This window comes from Falco biarmicus, chromosome 15, assembly GCF_023638135.1.
Source record: "Falco biarmicus isolate bFalBia1 chromosome 15, bFalBia1.pri, whole genome shotgun sequence".
Lineage (NCBI taxonomy): Eukaryota > Metazoa > Chordata > Aves > Falconiformes > Falconidae > Falco > Falco biarmicus.
In genome coordinates, this window is record NC_079302.1 from 4,299,503 (window position 1) to 4,318,201 (window position 18,699).

Consider the following 18,699-nt stretch of genomic DNA (forward strand, 5'->3'; position numbering starts at 1 on the left):
CAAACATTGCAGACAGGGATGATGGTGATTACTAGAAACTTTTACAGGTTGCTTAGTTTAGAATTAGGTTTTTAATTTCAATTTCACATTTTACACTCAAAGTAGTGTTCAGCTTTTTTTTTTCTTTTTCCTTTTAATTTTAAAAATTACAGATCTTTTGGTTAGATTGTACCAAAATCTTGCATGAGGTTTGCATTTAGTTTGATTTATCATGAATGGTGACAGCAGTGTGTGCCACTGGAAACCCTCTTGCAAGAGACTGATGCTTTCTCCGAAGTTCTCATTGAAACATAACCTTTGTTCTTTCCTTCACACTGGACCATTTTAATTCTCTTTCTCCCTCTTTATTTTTGTTATCTTAAATAATTACCCTTGATCACTCTTTTTCACATATTTGTAGATCACTTTAATGTCCCCATAGGTCAATGCCAAGTATGACTACAGTTAGTGGTTTTAATCTCTTCTCTTTTTTTCAGTCCGTGCAGCTATCCCAGCAGGACCCTTATCCGTACGATTATGTTTTACGGTGCTTTCCCTCTCTTCTGCTAAGTGATAGGGTTTCTGTTTTATTTAAATACCAAAAGTATAATGATAGAATTATCATGCTGTCTTCAATGAACGTCATGGCAATTTCCATACCTGCCGTGACACTGCCAGCTTGTTCTTTCCCAGAGATTATCAGGGTACTGGATTTCTCTTTAAATGCACGTACACACATATTTATATAAAACTCCACTGCCATGTTTAGCTGCTTAAAATTGTTTCTATATTTTTCTATATTTTAAAAAAGCTATATTGGGAAAAAGATTATACAATCAACTTCAGCATAATTGAGAAAGAAGACCAATTTCCAGTAACATGTTTTTTGGCAAATGTAATATGGTTTAATTTTTTTTTTAAAGTACGAAGAAATTAAGAAATGTTAGTTACTGTAGCAGAAGTTTCTCGGCTTGCTTCTAAGACAATTCAGTTCTGCGTAGGAAATTTTGTCTTCAAACTGTGCAGTGGCCTTGCTCCTTTGATTGCTAAATGTTCCAGTGCCTCTTTAGGGGATGTTTGTTCTCATTTATTCCCCTCTGTAATTAGAAATAGTGGTTAGAATTTCTCTATGGATCTGATTCAAAGCCCACAGAGGTCAGCTGGAAGACGTGCATTGAGTTCCCTGGGTTTGAGTGAGCCCAAATTACCCTCAAGCTCTTCTTTTAGTTTACAGGCAAGTTAACATCTTCAGTCCAAGCTCCCAACCACTGTTATACATAAATGCAACCTCCGGGACCTGAGAGCAGCAGCATAGCAAACACTCCTGCTCAGAGCTCTTCCCCCTTCAAAGAACCACACACCTCTATTAAATGCTTTGTCCTGCTGACAAAGGGTTAAAAAATACACATTTTGAAAAGAATCCCTTTGAATCATGGCATGAGAGGGAGCTCAAATATTTTCTCAATGGAGAGTTAGTGGAATTTTCTATAGATCTGGGGTGAAAGAAAAGTCTTCAGAAAGTCTCAGAAGAAAGGTCCTTTGAAATGGCCCGACTTCTGTTATGATAAGCAGTTCGATAAGCCCACCCATGGTAAAGTTATTAGGAATTCATATCATATGGATCCCATTAACCTAAACGTTTGCTTTTAAAGTAAACTTCTCGGTACACGGCTACCACTAAGTCCAAGCACTTCAGGTTTGAGGATTGTGTTTTTACAAATGAATCTAGGGTTATCCAATCAATTAGCTGAATTCCCTGTGTAATTGTGCTTTAAATGAATCACCTGGTACTAATGAGACTGCTTTCCCATTAAAAGAAAAAAAGAAAAAAATATCACTGCCTTTAAGGGAAACACTTTAAAATCTGTGGAAAAAGTATCACGCAGTATATAGTTAATCTTTGGCACTCACTGCTTTGGGATATAACCAAAGCAGGTAGATTTGAAAGATTAGGCAGAAGGATTTTGGTCCTATGGAAGTCAAAATATCACTCAAGCTATTTTTAATTAATTATTACAAGGCCATCTGAAATCATTATTGAGATCAAAGCCACGTTACTTAGGTGATAATAAAAATATAGGCTCAGAAAAAGTTTGCAGCTTATTCTTAACAGGCAGGAAGCGGAGCAGTGCCATGGAGACGATAGATAGAAGAGGAGGAAGGAACGGAGGCTCGCTGAGGCTGAATGACTAGTGAGGGCTATGCAGAAATCCAGCTCTAAAGAGCTTGGAAGAGAAGCCAGTTATTGTAATCATCTTGCCTGCTACACTCTGTTGCACTTTGGAAGGGTTTAATACATAAGCTTTTGCCATGGAATAATTTATCTGTGTGCTATATTATTGCACAATTTAGACATATTATAGGCCTTATAGAAGCATAAAGGATTCCAGACTAAATGGGCTATTTGTCTGTCCCAGTCAGGCAATGCTTAGCTATCAGTGGTTTAGTGAAGGATTTTATCATTTAGCTTATATTGTGTTTCTAAACGAATTCAGTCGAGCAAAAAGAGAAAAAAAAAGCAATTAAGGCCATGCTATAAACAGAGGAGTCCACAGGCAGGAGGCTGCAGTGAATTATACGGAGCATACTTCTCCCAACCGCAACTTGATTGAAACAATTTACTGGATGTGTGCGTTGAACGACAGTGGATCTGGGTGACTGATGGGGGAGCACCGTCAGCCCTCCTCCTCCCAGCCAGCACACACTTGCTGCTCCTCCTGGGAAAGGGTCAATGCTTTGTCCTGCTCCGCTTTGCCCCTGTGCGAAGTGATGTAACGCATCAGACCCAAAGGGGCCCCCAAATCAGATATTAAGCATATTGTTGAAATTATTGTATGGGCTATTTTTGGTTCATTCGGAGGTCACTGTCCTTCTGTGAACAGGGAGTTATTAGATATTCCCCTGGACAAACAAAGAGATAATTACTCAGCAAAATAAAAGAAGGTGCTTAGAAGTTGGCAAACCAGAGAACATTTTTGTTCTGATTTAGAGAGGGTTCTGGTACAAATAGCTGGGATTTCTGGCATGTAAAAAGAGTCTGGTTGAACATCTACCCAACTATTTTCATTGAAGTGGAAAGAAATGAGAAACATGCACAAAGTACCTACTTCTGATCATCAAGGTGTTTTGATCTCATAAATTATGTCTGAAATTAGGCATGGACTGGAAAATGTGAGTGTGTTTTCTCTCGGTCTGGGAGCTTCTTGTTTTGAGAGAAGGAGCACTGTTCCTCTACCTTCACCAAATACTTTTTTTTTCTTTTTTTCTTTCCACCTCTGCTTTCTAACAAGTAGGTTTCTCTAGCCATTTATCAGAGGTGTCATGAGTATAGGATGGAGAAGCACCACATACCTCCCTTTCTTTCTCCTCTGGGTTTTCCTCAGTCTAAAACTCACCCTTAGATCCAAAGAGACCTGAAAACGTTCCAGTCTAAGGAGCAGGTTGACCTGCAACCTAATCTCATCCCAACTGTCATAACACTATGTTAGCCATGCACAGCTAATAAATCATAATAATGCTAGCTTAATGGACCAGGCTTTGACAGTGCCAGGATTAGAAGGGCACACAATAAACAAAGCGTGTCTGAGCAGAGAGGTACAGTAGAGCAGTGAAAAATTGCCAAATGATGCAACAAATCTTCTTCTGGTATTTCCATGGGCCCCTGCTATAGGCAGTGCTGGGGGGAGCTCAGCTCCCTCCCCCTGTCCCTCTTCTCTTCTGCCAGACCCTAAAGATAAGGCATGAGAAGCAGGGTTTGGTGTAGGAGCTCAGCCTGGTGTAACGTGCAGCTGAAGAGACAGGACAGGCTGTCTGGAGGGGTGTGAGAGGAGACTGGTGAATTACCTTGCTCCAGCAGGGTTTTGTCCCTCCAGCAGCAGGACTGCTCACCAGCAAGGCTGGGAGCGGGTGGCTCCATACGGGGAGTGCAGCCCGGCCGGCCAAGATGGGGCACTGCCCTATGCATGCCGCCAGGTTCAATGTAGAGGTAATAAGCAAGGAGGAAAAAATCCCATCAGAAAAAGATGTCAATTTTTTAAAGACCTCAGGATATCTTACTGAATAGGCATGTGCCCAAACAATTTTCCCTGCAACTCCTACAACTTCCGAAGCAAACACATGCATAGGTAGAAAAGCTGCGGAGAAGCTAGTTTTTACTAAAATGCTTTTGGCACCGAATTGTGCATCTTTTGGATACTGAAAGAGATTTTGACATTGTTTTCTTAACCCTGTCATGGGAAAGAGGGGGGATTTTTCAACCTTTGCTAATGATGGACAAGCCTGAAGACTTTTGATAATTTACTTTACAATGGGTAAATAGCTAAAGTAACCTTATCTGAACTAGCCAGGATCGTTTGGTCTGAATAAAGAAGCTGAAAGTCTCATGAGAACAGGACTTCTTACAAGTTTTCCATTATTTCCCCTTTCCAGTAGGAAAAGTGACACAAAGAGGATATCCTATCTTTCTGTATTTCAGCACCTCTGCTTCTCCTCGGAGCTGGAACCAAGAAGCTGCAAAATCATGTGAAACTAGAGATTGGGAATCATTTAACTGACCTTTTTGAAAGGCTTAAATGTGGCTGTATGTTTATCTGCATATCCACATAGTGACAGAGAAAGAACATTTCTTTGATGCATTTCTTCTGTTAGGTCCATTAATTTCAGTGGTGTTATTTCTACACTTACATATTTTGTTAAGAGATGAATCAGATCCCCCTTTATCCCCTATTTAGCAACATTTCTGCTGGTAGAACTGGGGCTTTCTTGGCAGAGGAGAAGACTTAATTCATCTTGGAGTCACCCAAAGAGGTGAAAGAAAGATCTTAGGTTACAAGTTGAAAGAGTAAATTGTCAACTCAGAGGAACTAATCTTAAGCCCAAGTGAGCAAAGTGTGGTTTAGCTTTCAAACGTGAATTTTCAGAATTGCTAGAAACATCCCTTTGCTGCAAACCCTTGGATTTCCAACACAAAAATTAAAACAATACAAGAGTTAAGTTCTGCCTGACCTGACTACTAATACGGCAACCCTCTATTTGTAAGAGGTCTGAGCTGAAAGAATAGACAACCTGTCATTAATAAAAGTGTGCACCTCCAGTCTGTAATGGGACCTTATGCTTTAGATTATGTGTATTCAGACAAAAAGAAAGAAAGGAAGAAAAAAAAACAAAGGAAAAGGGCCATGATCTGTGCTGATGCCGCATTTTTGTTATTAGTAGTGGCCCTGTCCCAGCCAGGAGCACATCGCATGCAGAAACCAAACCTAACCATTGAGCAATACACTGGGGGGGCTGGGGGCTGAAATCTCCATGTCTGGGCTTGCTCCAAGGTGAGCAGAGCAGTGTGATCTGGATCCACCCATGCTTCCGTGGCTCCAACAAAATCTGTTCACTGGGCCTTTGCATACAGTACATGCCAATGAAACCCAAAGCTCTTTGAGCAACTTCAGTGACTTCCTTGGTCTTTGGATCTGACTCTTGATAGTATCTTTGACCGGTAATAAGCGTGGGTATCTCCCCCAGTTCGTGCAAGGAGTCACCATCAGTACAATGGCTGCAAAGATTTATAAACTTCTCTGGTTCGGGCAAATTGGTAAATGTCTTTCCTCAGCTGATTCTTCGATGATTTTTTTATGTACGGAACTGCTGGAGGCTGGACCCCTGGAGTGCCTCAGGATGCTTGTGCCCATGCAACATCTAGCTCTTCCTAGGCCTAAACAGACGTACAAATCAGCTCTCGAGCACTTGCGGGTGCTCTGTTTTCTGGCATGCTGACTTTAGCATGGCTGCAGAAGAACCTGAGTTAGCTCTCTGCAGATCCAGACAGACTCCAGCTGGGCTTATTAGCCCAGTACAGCTCTGCCTCCACCCAGAGACAGCCAAGGCTCAGGCTGAACCTCAGTAAATCCCAAAGGCTGAGCCCCTGTGGGTGGATATCTGCCCATCTCCCAGTGCTGCCATCTCTCATCCATCCAATACTTGAGTACCTGGTGAGTTCATTGCCCATTTTATGAGCTATTGAGTGCAGTGAACATGTGACTTAACTGTAATTGAGTTTTAACTGCTAGGAAGATATCTGATTTCTATTTGGGTACTGAGTTTTTTGGTTTCTCGAATTTTTATCAGGTTTTTTTGGAGTGCATATAGTATGTAGCTCTGATGACTAAGAAATGGGAGAGGACATTGTGAATTGCGAAGCATAAAAAGGAGGAAATGTAGATTAGTGATGTTCTCTCCTTCCAGAAAGAAGTATTTATGACTCTACCAACAGGTTATCCTGCTTCAGCCTTGTACAAACACTGTCTCCAACAGAGGGAATCTTGATTTTGAACAACTTGCCATCAGATGCAGTGTCCTGGTTCTCATTGCCTGGAATGGGAGGTAGTGCAGCTCAGCTCCCCACAGCTTGAAGACTTTGATGCTTGAAGTCCATGTCTGCATGCTTTCCAGACAACAGGAAAACTACTTTATGCAGATCCATTTACACAGTATCTCCTGAACCTCAGCAGCATTAGTCTTTGCAATTGCTGTCACTTAAAATTTACCCAAGCTATTATATTGCCGCAACGTTGCTCAAATTCCTTGACTCCTGTTCCCTCAACACACATCTTCATCTAAGAGATCCTGGCCCTTCAGGCTGTTCCTCTTCTTTCCTTGCAATGTTTCGAACCAAAGTGAAATGAAGACTATCCTCCTGTTGACATTCTGATTTTGGTTGTGAAGGATGTTTTTTCTGCGAGAGCTGGAGTTTCCACAGGCAGCTAGCTGGGTTTGTTTATTCCCCGAGCATTTCAAAGCCTGCACTGTCCCGTGGCTCCACATCATTAGGGCTGCTTTAGTGCCTGACAAAAGTGCGGAGAAAAACCCCCTTGAGCACTGGGTGTTACAACCTTCTGCAGAGGAGTGGCCAACAACCTCAGCCTCCCAACGCTTGCCTGCCAGACCACGCAGCGCTAGGATGCTAAAATACGTTCTTTCCTGGCAGCACTCAAGAACGGCCAATTTAGTGGGAGAAGGAAGCTGGCAGAGCTCTGTCTGTAGAAGACTTTGAAATATTATGATTTTTATCAGAAATGACAACAACAAAAAGAGCATAAGCCAAGTATTCTCCACAAGCTACGCTTGTCTGCTGCCTTCCTCTACTCTCACCAACGTCATGGAGAGAATTTCCTTAGGTTTTCTCCAGCAGACAAGCAAGACTCTGTATAGAAGAGTTTGACTCAGTTACTGCAAACATTTTGGGTCCTTGTGTTTCTAAGGGGCAACGCATGTTTTCAGTAAATTATTGACAAAGCAAAAGTGTGACTCTTCTGAGGTCATTTAAGTGCATGAGGCTACATTCTTTCTTGCAGAGTTGGTGAAAGTAAACAACATTATTATAGATTTTGGTCATGCCCTGGCATCAGTAAGTATAGTTTCTGTGTTTGCCATATGCTTGCATTGAACTGGAACAGCAATGCGTACACAGGGAAATTGTTTAAAGAGCCAGTTCAACCTCAGTACTCGCTGTCAAAATTATGATGTACACGATTCATTCTGCTAACCACAAAAGAGTTTTTGTTTGTCAAGTGAAATAATGTGTAATTTGGTATATCATTTAGGAAAGCTTCCCTCCCCCCCCTTTTTTTCAGTATCCCACCGCAGGCCTGGAGACTGCAGCATCGGATTAGCGGATAGCATCCTGCAGCTCCACAGGACGACAGCGACTCGATGTGAGATAGGAGGCAGAGGAGGCATAAGCCAAGACTTTAAACTGTGATTGCAGAAGGTGGCTTGCTGAGCCAAATAAAGAGAAGAGGGAAAATTGACACCCCACAAGACATGGACAATTGTTGCCACCGGCTGGGAGGCCTTAAATTACAAACCCATTTTGTATATCCAAAAGCTTACACTTTCTATTTATATATCCCACTTCTTCTGTGCACCAAAAGTTGGATTTGGCAAATGCAGCTATTCCCTGCAGGCATATGGGTGAGGTTTTCTGCAGAGAAAATAAACTTGATTGTTGAAAACCTGTGTTTGCAATTAGCCTGAGTTTCAATATTCTCAGGTCAAAATAGATCCTTTAAAAAATCATAATGCTTTGAAACAGATTAATTTTCTTTCTGAAATGGTTATTGGATTAAAATGAAGTATTGAAACATTTTTGGTAAACAAGTCATAGCAAAACCTTTCAATAGAAATTATGGAAATATGGAAAGAAAGAAAGAATACAAAGTCAAGAGCTTAGGACAAAGTTTTTTGGGTTAAAGACTACCATTTCTGTTAAAAATCATTAGTTCTAAAAATGACAACCAGCTACATTAATCAGTTCAGCTACACTGAACAGGCCAAACCCAGTTTCCAATACATCTTTTGGGAGATTATTCTACGGTCTGAGCGATCTTTGCTTGGCAAAGGAGCAGGTATAAACAGTAAGAAACATTTTCTTTGGGGACTTTGGTAAGCTGGATGAGAATATAGTTCATAAATATTGTCACAGAAAGCTGTGTTTTGTCTTTGGACAAAAAGCCAGATTTTGCAGGGCATTTAGTGCACCTTAATTTCCTTAAGAGTGTGGAACAGAGGCTGGCATGAAAAAATAAATGAAAAGTCCCAGCCAGGGCTGAGCCAAGGAGGTCTCAGGAGCTGGGAATAATCCTTAAATTCTAAAGCAACCATTCAAGGGGACAAACTATTTTTAATCATCTATTTGCTATTTATATTTCAATGACATCTCCAGAACGTGCCAGCACAACTTCCACCTCGGACGGCCAGCTTGAGGTGAATTTTCATCTTTCCAGCAATGGAGAAAGAGTAAGAAATCAGAAATTACATTACAGGAATAAAAAAAATGGATCCAGAATAAAACTCGTAAGTAATTACTTAGGTCCTTGAGGCACACCAGCACAGCGCAAAAGAGCTTTGATAGGACTGAGAGCCAAAGCCTTTCTCCTCCACCTCGGACTAGAGCTACATCTGGCATTTCACCCTTGTAAGAAAACAGTGAGGGGCTTGTTCCAAGGAAGGTGCAAGGAGGGTAGTGAGAGCCCGCTCTGCATGCTCTTTGCCTTGAAATATTCCTTCACTGCATGCCCACTTGAAGGCCCCTTTATGCTAAGGAAACCTAGTATAAATAGGAACCATGCTCAAAGAGCCTGGAAAGCCATAGCACGAGAGTTCAAACCTTTCCAGTGCAGACCCTCTCAGATCAGAGCGGCTCTAAACCTCCGCCCGGGTTTCACCCCACTGTACAAAGCTCAAAGCTGCCGTGTGCTCATTAGCTTTGGCTGATGAGCTCTGCTAATTACTGGGGCTGTCGTGTTACGGATAGCAAGAACACCTAGGGCATGTTTTTGGAGGAGAGGAGGGGACGTCTCTTAGTTCCCTTCAATTTCTTGAAAAGAAAAAGCTTTTTTTTTTTTTCCTTAACCTTGAAGTGTTACTTGTAAATGGAGGCCAGAATTTAATTTCAGATAGTGTTACTCCACCTTGTGCAAGTGATTTCTCTTGACACTGCACTGACTACCCATGCACAAAAAGCCCTTTATGACTTACACACCAAAGAGCCTGAAGTATTTTTTGCCTCTCCGAAAATGACATTTCGTTCCCCTCCCCATCCCCCCCCCCCCTTTTTTTTTTTATCACCTGAACACTGGTCTTAAAACCACAGCACGCAAAGGCCCCATGTGAAGTAGGGAAAGGCATTCAGCATCTGCTTATATCCCCAAACTGAAGCACCAGTGTGCCTAAAAAAGCTTGTATTTAAAGGCATTGCAGCTGCATCAGCTCATATTTCATCCAGCCACCAATTTCCTTTTCCCCCTGACAAACAGGCCTCAGAAAGAACCCAGGCCAGAAATTCTCCACGTTAGCGAAACATTTCCTCTTTCCCGTTCTCCCTTCCATTAACATTATTACGCTGCTCCTGGGAAAAGATGACTTTTCCAATCCAGGCAGCATATTTCTCTCTTTTCTTTCTCTCTCTTTTCTCCCTCTCTGGGCTAGTGGTAAGGAAAGAACTGGGGTGGAGATAACAGGGGGAAAAGGAATATGGGGGTGAAAGGAAATATAGTGTTTCTTCAGGAAGGACATCTTAAAATCTGCCTCCCTTTTTGCATGCAAATGCAGAGGGATAACAGCTCCTGGCTCTTCCCTCCACTGGGTGTGGGACACAAAGATGGAGAAAACCACAATGCTGGTGACAGCGTTCGAGGAGGGTCAGGTGCTCCCTCTGGGATCAAGAACTGCTTAAAGCCCATTTGACTGAGCCTAGGGGTTAAACTCATCCCAGGCCAGACCGCAGCCAGATCTACCTACAGCTAGCTAATAAGTCAATATTTGCAGCCCTCGGGATATTATATGTTGTTTCTAGACGGCCAGCAGCCTTCCAGATTTGCGCAATCCCGCTCGCCTACATCCCACCTCCACTGAAGGTCTCCATCCTCCCACCTTGCAGGACCAACCCTACGGCAGCTGTAACTCACGCGTCTTTACTGCCTGACATATATCAGGACCATAGCAAATGGGTTCAACCTACACAAGACCAAAACCAGATCTGATACAAAAATGAGTGATTATCCTGGGTATCAGGAGAGTTGCACTCATACCAAGCCTGACTTTACCACGTACATCTTTGCTACAGCCTGCTTGTATTTCTCTCCTCCTTCAAGAACTGGAAGGCAAAGTCCCAGAGGACAGAAAACATCTCACTGAAATGAGTGGCAAAGGACAGCTAGGTCATAATTCCTTGCCGCAGAGCAAGCGTGTCGTGACTGAATCATAAACATTCTGTTATGCCTGTAAAAAAGGTGAACGGCAGCATCTGCTCACTCAAAATACCCTCTGGCACTATTGGAAAATCTCTTTACTGTATTCTAAGGTTTTGAGGCAGCTCTTGTAAGTTCTAAGAGGGAATCATTTATTCTTCATCATTTTTCCTTAAAGTCCTAAAATACCTTGAGTTCAGCACATCAGAAGTCAACCTAAACAGCAGGTAGCTTTTCTGAAAAAGTGGATTATAAAGGGAGCAGTTTTCCAGTAAAGAATAGGCTTCACACAACATTTCCTGCAGGTACTGGTTGCTTAATCATGTGCTACCGGCTGAAGCAGGTATTTTTGATCAATTAGAATTTATGTAGTTTTAGCAAGTTGTGGTGATAAACACAAAACATGGCCATGGAACTGGGTGAAAAATCAAAACTTAAAGAAGTCCAGGAATGGTTCATTTCAAGAGATCAGACTGAGTGAATGTACTTTCTGTTGTTCTATTCCACTTTGACTTTGTAATTTTGTTCTAAAAAAATCTGCATAAATTGCCATTTGCAGTGAGAAAGGCAAGAGTCATGGCAAGCCAGACCCCAGAACTTTTTCCTCCAGGACTGGCAGAAAGGGGCAGCTTCTCTAATTGCTCTTTGTTGTGTCCCCTGTCCCGTCCCCGTCCCGTCCCCACCTCCCCCCCCCTCCCTTTTTTTTTTTTTTTTTTTTTTTGTGTTTTCTTACTTGCTTTTCTGTTTTTGCTTTTCACTCTGAGTTGGGAACTTTGTTCAGACAGACCTTCCCTTGTGAATGGTTTCAGTTTCAACAAATTGCCATTCTGTGACACCCCGCCAAATAAGTACCTTGGAAAACTCCCAACCACCTCTCGTCTGTACGCTGGAGCACATTTCATTTCCAAATCCTCGGCTAGCCATGGACCAAACCATCCGTGGGCGTCGCTCCCTTGACTCCAGGGCATCCCCTCTGCGAGGCAGTTGGCCCCTCGTTATGGAGAGGCAATTTGTATCAGAGGAGCGCAGTGGTTGCGGAGGTGAGATACAGACTCAGCTGAAAGCTGGGGAGGGTTGGTGTTTCGGCAGTATTGACAACAACAGAGTATTGATATTGTGTCTGGTTTTGATTTAGAGCTAGTTGCAATGTCACATTTTAAATAAAATTATTCCTATTTTCTAGGGCTTGAAAGAATGAACTGTCTGTTTTTGAAGGTTGAATGCAGGCAATCCTCTCAACTTTACGGCTTTATCGCCTTCAGACAGACAATACTGTTATATTTAACAGTGCCTGCAGAAATACGAAGTCACTGATTTTTAAAAGGAAACATAAAAGTATTGATAATGCCAACATTTTGTAAAAAATGTCATTTTCCAGAACGGATTGTTTTTCAAGGGTAACATGCTTGTAGTGAAAAAGTGAGGTGAACTTACATCTTTTTTTCACTAGGTGTAAGAATAAATCTATAATTAAAGTGCAGCAGATACATAATGAAAAGCAAAAGCATTAGATGCAAATGGGCTTGGCTAGACAACCCAGGTTAATCCTTTAGTTGCATATTGTGCACATCTTGATGGCTGATTCTACTAAGAACCCCTGAACGTGATCCTTGACTTAATTTTTTCTCTTTAAATTTATACTGGAACAGCCTACACAACATTTTTGAACCATGTTTTGACTGATTTTTATTTTTTTTTCATTTTACCTCACATGGTTACTATGACCAGTAAGAATAATAAAAATAATAAAAACAATGTTAAAGCTATGCCTAGAGAAGCTTTACTTCAGCAGTCCACCAATGTCAAAATACCATTCTTAGCCGTCCTCATTTTCTGTCACGTGGTTAAAGATTTTTGCTTCATGCCTTTCTGGTTAGAGATGTCTTGTTTGAGAATTCTATTTCGTGCATGTCAGAGAACAAGTATGTTTTTTATGACATTTATGAATGTGACCAGTCTGGGAACATGCTGTGTGTCTGGTCAGGTTTAAGCCAAAATTTAAGTCATTGTAACTAGAATTTCCAATTTTGGTGATAGCTGATACATCTGGTGGGGTCAATAAATTGGCAAAGTCATCTTTTATAGTACAAAAAGGTAACTGCTGTTTTATAGGAATTGTCAGGGCGAGGTTTTATTATCTAAGGTATTAATCAGAATGACTCCTTCTACCTTCCCCTGCCTTTCCTTTTCGTTAAGCTAGTCCTATAAAATTCATATTAACTGTAGTATTAAAACAAACAAAAAAAATGCATATAGATTCCAAATGCCTGTCCCAGAAATCAGTTTTGCCCTGAAGTGCAAGAATCAATCCTGTAGCATCAAAACATCAAAGAATTACAGTTTTATGTTGTATTAAGCCTGTCTGTCTTATTTCAGCTATTCTAACACTCCGAAATACATGATTGAGAGCTGTTAACTCCCAACGATACGCTCCTGGCAAGCAAGCTTGAGGTTTTTTTAATATTTTATTTTAATTATTTTTAGTTTATAGCTCAGCAACTCGACTGACCCAGGGGAACACTTAAACTAAATTTGATAGATGTCAAGTTAGAAAAAATAAAGACAGCAGTGTTCTTTCTCCCTGCAATTACAAATGTTTGCTGGAGACTTTTCTGACAGTATTAAGCATAGCAGAGACCTGGGGAGAGCGGGGAGGGATGTCGTACCCCTTTGCTGAGGTCACTTTGGCTGATGTTCTCCAGAACCTGGAAGGGGAGGAGGACTAGGACACCTACTAGTAGCAGTTGCTCCTAACCCCAAATACTGTGGGTTTGCTTTCCTCTCCCCCCCCCCCCCCCCCCCCCCCCCCCCCGCTTTTGCCTGAGTCCTGATGTGCCTTGCATCAACTGGAGGAGCTGAAAAGAGAGGGCTTGTTTTTTCAGCTGACATTTGGAGCTGTGGAGACCTGTGAGATGCCCCATAGATGGGCTGAAAAACCCTCAACAAAAACATAGAAATTGAGCTTAACGAGCTGCAAAGCAGCGAGGAAATGCTCCAGGAAACTATGCAAAAGCCTGCTTTTGAAAGTCTACCTGAAAAGAAAGTAAAAATCAGAAACATAATAATAATAAAAAAATCAATCTACTGTTTTCTAGTCCATTTTTTTCCTTGTAAACCAAAATATATGAAGATACTGTAAAATACACTGATGCAATCAGTGAGAAAGAGAAAAACTAGTCTTCACCAAGTTCTATAGGAATTATTCAGAGGGGAAAAATGTTGCATATCTCCAGTATAATATGCTGGCTAGCTGCATAAGGGAAAAGGAATGGGTTTTCCAGTCTTTTATCATTAGATCACTGGCTCAAATCTCTCCGAGGGACTTCATCCAAAACTCAGTGAAATCAGTGGGAGTCTCATTACTCTGAATCAATACCCAGGTACACAACAAGAAATGAATAACAGAAATTATTAGAAAATAACTCCTGAATTTTCATATATTATTTTAAAAATGTTCAGAGCTTTCTTTGAACCAGAATGAGGGGAAAGATTTCTTAATGGTCTGATCATTCCGTAGTTCTTTTCAATATTTGTTTTTGGGTGATCCCTACCCCTTCTACTGTAAGAAGATCTGCTTCTTATATTTTATCACTGAAAAAACCTTTTTTGCTGTTTTTCTGTTTATAATGAAAAAAAAATCAGAATTATATCTATGGGAGTGGATCATTTTTCTCATTGAAAGAAAAGGCTGAATAAGAAATGCTGCACAAATTGGTATCATATGGAGCTGTTTCATGGTTCATGTGAATTCACCTGATGCTGGCCCAATTTGGCGGAATTTTCTGACTGAGGTAGTATTGCCAGAGGGTGCCCACAGCACAAAGATCAATATCAGAAATTCCCTGAGCCCTACATTTTTCTAAGCATAAAACCTGAACTACATTCTTCTGCAGGAGATGTCCCTTCCATTGTGGGAACCAAAGCTGGTACTACACTTGCTAACGATTTAGAGTGTTTTCGCTATTTTCCAGTCTCATTAATTAATTTCAAGGTAAACCCTTCACTGAATGGGCATGTATTTTTATAACACATTGAGGAACACATACTTCAAGTGAAATACAAGCTGATTTATTTCTATAACCATAGGGAGCAAGAGTATTCCCTCCATATTTTTCATCCCAGCTTTCAGACAAATAAATCAACACACGTATAGATATGTATTTACAATACTTGGTAACAACAATAACAAAAAAAAAGTTGAGGCCATCTGAATTATTTCATAATCAGGCAGGTAAAGTGGCTTAGCAGATTATGAAACCACGCTGCTGCCAAATTGTTCCATGATGATAATTATTTGCCTCTGTTCTTTAATTCTGGGTGGGCAACATTGCTTTTCCTCTGCCCACTGGAAAAAAAAGCAGGATGGCTCTCCCTTTGGTTTTTGGCTTAACTGCACACATCTGGGTTTTGTATCAAAAGAAATAAATATCAGACCTAATTAATCCTCCGAGGCTGCTGGGTACTGACTCCTGAGCAACACAGACTTTAATTACAGCTTCAACCAGGCATAGTGATGGAGGCAGTTGTAGAAGGCTGACTGTTGATTTAATGCAGTATATCATGTCTAAAAGTATCTGGAACAACACTGATTTACATCAGTTGAATATTTGGCTCATTTGAGACTCTCTTGGGAAGGAGAGGGGGGATACCTATATACATACATTCACCTTAATTTGTTCAGATGTGGTGTGCAGCAAACTGTACTGCAGGACACTTATGAAATCCAGGGACCTTTTTATAAATGCAGTTTGATGAGGTTAAAATATTGAAATTGCTTAATTGGGAAAAAGTAAAGAGATTATATATTCTTTCAAGAAATCCAAACTACTTAATTTGCTAGTCCCTTATAAAAGTTTATTTATAACTGATAACATATATATAATGATTCTACCAGAAGGTAAAGTTCCTATATTTCAGGCAAAGGAGTATCTAGACAGCAGTATTCTGATTAGTTTTACATCTTTTCTAATTCAGCTAATTTAGAGATAGGCTTGAGGGATTTAGTTGAGCAGCAATAAAACTTGTCAGGAACGGGGGTCTGTTATGTTTTACAATTCAAAAGCTGTCTGTCTCTCTTTTACTCCCTCCTTTTTACTTTTCTTTTTTTTAAAGACATTAAAACAGTTTTGATTGCAAATATATGAGTGAATTCAGAGCAAATGAAAGTAAAGAGACTGTTAACACTGGCCTCGGTACAGCCAGGCTTTGTGCAAGCTTCCCCTCCCTGCCAAGGCACCTCAAGCCTAGCTTGCAGCAAACCTTGTTATTCTAGTCCCGGATTTATCTAGCGAGGGGCTGCCAACGGTACCAAATCATGTGGTCGATTTTTGTAACGAGGACTAATGAGACCACCATACTTATTTTCCCTCCCAACCAGAGCCTGAACCGGAACCAGCATCCCCAGAGGTTCAAACCTGGTGTATTAATCCCCTGCAAAAGTCCGCCTGCCTCCCCACTATGCCACCTGAAGTCATACCCATGAATCCAGGCTGGTTTTGTTGTGCTAGGCAGCTGTGTGTTTACATGACTATCCATCTATTACAGGATATTATTTTTCCAGTGGAGAATATTTCAAATATTTCCAATGAAGTTCACCCCCCGGCTTTTTTATTGGTATTATTTAAAATAAATTAAAAAAAGGGAAGAAATAAAATCATACCACAAAAATCTATGGTAAAGTAAAAAAAGGCAGGGAAAATCGAGGATTTAAAGATGAAGCTGATACTGATATTTGCTCCATTACATGATGGTCCTGGTTGCTGTACAGATCCTAGTCAGAAATCTTCAATTACATGCAGCATTTTCTGAAATTCCTTGCATGTGCCTTAATGTCACACTCTTTTACATATATGTCATATGAAGACAAAGCAAGAGAAACCTCTAAATAAATAAATAGAATCTTTACCATTGACGTCAGTGTACAGTTTTGCTTTCTGAAAGCATTTCAGAAACACCAAGGGTCAGACTCATTGGTGTAATGGCAGGAATCAATGGCGTAAAGAGCTCATTCAATCGTAAGGTCTTTGAGAGTCACTGCTTGCTTGTACCCGCTCTGTACGTGCCCTTTACGGACAACCCAGGACCTGCCACTAGCTCTGATTTAAATTTTCAAAATTCTTTGGTAAAAAGAAAGAAATAAAATCACAATTATCTAAAGGATAGTCCCCGCTAGTCTTGGGCTCCTGAAGCCCCTGTGAAAGAGAAGCGATGGCTGCTGAACGGTCACTGCCAGGAAGCACACAGATGCCATCACTGCTCGATCAGCCCTTCCCGGCTGATAAGACTCTCTTTAGAACCTCAAGTCAAGTTCCTCTTACCCTGATACGTTCAAGTGGTCACTGGCATGCTTCTGTTCTCCATGTCTGCCTGCAGGGCTCTGTTTCTCTCCCGTTTTTTTCCTTGACTGCAGTAGCTCCGGAGGCAGGAGAGCGTGGCCTCATCGGTGCTGCTCTTCTCCGGTACGAGTGAATCTCCTACCAACAAAGACCAAAGGCAACTTTTTAATATGAGTGTGGAATGCCCATATTTGTATTTAAATGTTCATTCTACATTTATCAATGATATGTAAGTGCCTTGTTTTGGCACATACAGAGAATACAAAAGTATTTCCTAATCACCTTTCTCCACAAAGGGCACCATTAGTTTTATTTTAACTCTATTCACACCTAAAAAATCATAGATACAAATGCATGTTTGGACACTGGGGCAAAAGGTACCTAAGACTGCCACCCTTAAACTGAGATTTTTCTTCTTACATACTTATTTCTCCAGCTATTTGTGGGATCAAGCAACCCACATAAATTAAGAAATAATAAACATATTATTATTTAAGATATTTTTATATTTATATAATAAATTTTTTAATGATATGGGTCCTACAATAGTTCATTCTACTGACTCTTTGTCCTTCTGCTGAGCAAAGTGAAAACCTTTTATACTAATGAATAATTGTATTTGGACTCTTTCTAGCTCTCCATTACAATATCTGAATACCTCATTGCTTCCAAACATGTATTTGTTTAATAAGAAATATGAAAAGACCCTATTTGACAGGTGTAGAACTGGGAGACTAGAAGCTAACAGAAAGGTTATTCAGCTCAAATACGTCCTTGTAAGTGAATTATCAATGTATAGCACAAATACTACTGCCTGTGGAACCACAACCTACCTGCCTTGTTCGCTCACTCAAAAAAAGCCACCAAATTATTGCAGTCAGAAAGCCATGTTGCAGCCGCAGATTTCTCCTCCCTCTGATCCAATAAACCATTTCCAAGAAGTATTCCACATGGTCCAGAGGTTGGTACAGAGGGAGGGACTAGTGGTATGAACAAAGATACAGAAACTTGTTCACGGAGTCACCTATCTTCAAAATTAAATTTGACCTTCTGTTTTCATTTTCTCTTTATCTTTAAAAACAACAGTGAAAGGAGAAAGCAAAGTTTGGAGCACTTTCATGCAGTAAAGGAGCAATGCAGGTTTGGCTTACACAGGGAAAATTTGTTCAGTGCAGTGAAATATTCATCAGAGACACTGCATTTCTCAGAGTTGCTTAAATAGTTCAGAAAACCCATCTGATTAGGCACTTTGCAAGTAAAAAAAATCTTGTTTGTTAAAATAGGCTTTAAATGTCAAATTAACAATTTATGACTCAGAATTGAACACAAATAAATAGCCGGCTGCATACTTGGAACAAATTATTTTTTATTGTGCAATTAATATTGCTGAGATCGCTATTTAAAATGTGAATGAATTTGTCTTTCTGGTTTGAGCATTATTGGTAGCGATGGTGAGGGCAGCACTGAAAACATTTGCTGGGATGTAATTTTGGCAAAGGACAAGCGCTGGGATGCGAGAGGCTGGTTGAATACCCTGCACCCTTGGAACCAGCCTTACGGCACTGAAAGTGCTCAATTCTGCCAGCAGACATGACCGTCGGTCCAATTTCATCCTGTTTATTCAGCTAGCAAATATGTAGTTA

The 18,699-nt window shown here is 40.7% G+C and overlaps 1 long non-coding RNA gene across 1 annotated transcript in view; it reads right to left on the minus strand.

The window, feature by feature from the left end:
- Window positions 1-872: 872 nt before the first annotated feature.
- LOC130159341 (uncharacterized) overlaps window positions 873-18,699 on the minus strand; it is a 42,675-nt gene continuing 24,848 nt past the window's right edge. The window contains exons 3-4 of the long non-coding RNA XR_008825705.1: window positions 17,039-17,194; window positions 873-1,076 (exon numbers count right to left, since the gene is read on the minus strand). This is a non-coding gene — a long non-coding RNA (uncharacterized LOC130159341). The remainder of the gene's footprint in view (window positions 1,077-17,038; window positions 17,195-18,699) is intronic.